Below are 1761 nucleotides of genomic sequence, written 5' to 3' on the forward strand. Positions count from 1 at the left end.
TGAGTGGATCAACTGTCAAATCAAGTGGAACTTGAAATGGTGCTTCCAGAACTTTCCAGGTGTTAAAATGCTATGGATGGAGATTGTTGAAAGGGATGTATAGGAAGAACCAATAGGTCACACAGAAAGAGCCAGCAAGACATTGTAGTTTTCCATGGATACAGCTGGGAATGCATGTGTCTAATACATCGCCATCACAAGCAACTAATCAGAGCTGTATTAGAATCATAGAGTTGGAAGAGACCACAAGGGCCATCGAGTCCAACCCCCTGCCAAGGAGGATTTCACTTCTCCAAGCTGGAAGTGACGAGGGGACCCTTTTGGCTACAGGTCATTAAAGCCACTTTGAAGGTGCACTTGAACACCCTTCCAGGTTGTCAATAGTGCTGGACGATCCTCGTGCTGTCACTTTTGCATTTGGTAAGGAATTGGGTTTAGAAGAGATGAGTAGTCAGAAGGGGTTCCAGTGCTCCTGAAAAATGGAAGAGTTTCAGAAGAGCTTATTTGCTGGCTTTGCACATCCAAAACAAGTCCTGCAATGGGCAAAGAGAGCTTGCAATGCTGTGGCTGGGCAGATTTTGCCGACATTTGTGCTGTTATCACCTGGAAAATCAAGATCATCTGAGTAAGTGATCAAATTGACAGTCAGTGCTTATGCTATAGAGCATGCGTCAGCAAACTAAGGCCTGCGGGCTGGATCAGGCCGAATTGCCTTTGGGATCCGCCCCACGGACGGTCCAGGAATCACCACGTGGATCACCAGCACGCATGTTCACTCCCTCCCTCCTCCTGGCTTCTCCCCGCCCCGCCTAGAGGAGGAAGGGGGCTGGGCTTTGTTGGTGCCAGCAGCAGCGCTCAAGCGGCCGCCATTTTAAGCAGCCCCTCTCTGGAGCCCTTTCGCGTGCCACTCATCGTTCCTCCTCTGCCGCCGCCAGCCACTACTGCTCACAAAACACAGGTAAGCAGCCATCAGGGCTCCTAGTGCTCTTGCATCATTCTCTCCCCCCCCAAAAAAAAATATAGTCCAGCCCCCCACAAGGTCTGAGGCACAGTGGACCGGCCCCCTCCTGAAAATGTTTGCTGACCTCTGCTATAGAGGAACTGTTTCAAAGGATCCCAGTTTGGTGAATTCAGGGGAAATCCCTGGTGCTTTCTGGAGTAGAAATTCCTAGCAGGGACATAAAAAGTTATAAGGAAACAAAGCCTGAGGAACTCAGGGGAAATTTACATGGCAGGAGTGAATGGGGAAAGCATGCAAATCAGGAGAATTCTGATTACCCACATGCTCAGATCTTTGAAAAGCAAACCCTTTCCCTCCCTAAATCCCTCAAAGATGGATTCCCAAACTCAATTTCATATTAGCCTCTTATACCATGTGGCGGATGAAGCACAAGAACTTATGGGTGGGTAGGATGATACTGAGGTAGAGTGTCGGTGTGCATTCAGTGGGGAGAAATATGCACCCTGGCTCTAGATTTAAAAAAGAACTGCTTTCCTACAATATGCAACATGCTTTACACTGGAAGTTGCTATATTTGTTGTTGTTGTTGTTTAGTCGTTTAGTCGTTTAGTCGTGCCCGACTCTTCGTGACCCCATGGACCAGAGCACGCCAGGCACTTCTGTCTTCCACTGCCTCCCGCAGTTTGGTCACACTCATCCTGGTAGCCTTGAGAACACTGTCCAGCCATCTCGTCCTCTGTCGTCCCCTTCTTCTTGTGTCCTCAATCTTTCCCATCATCTTTCCCATCCACCTGGAGCAG

Source organism: Podarcis gaigeae (assembly GCF_964106915.1).
Source record: "Podarcis gaigeae genome assembly, chromosome: 11".
In the NCBI taxonomy this organism is placed as follows: domain Eukaryota; kingdom Metazoa; phylum Chordata; class Lepidosauria; order Squamata; family Lacertidae; genus Podarcis; species Podarcis gaigeae.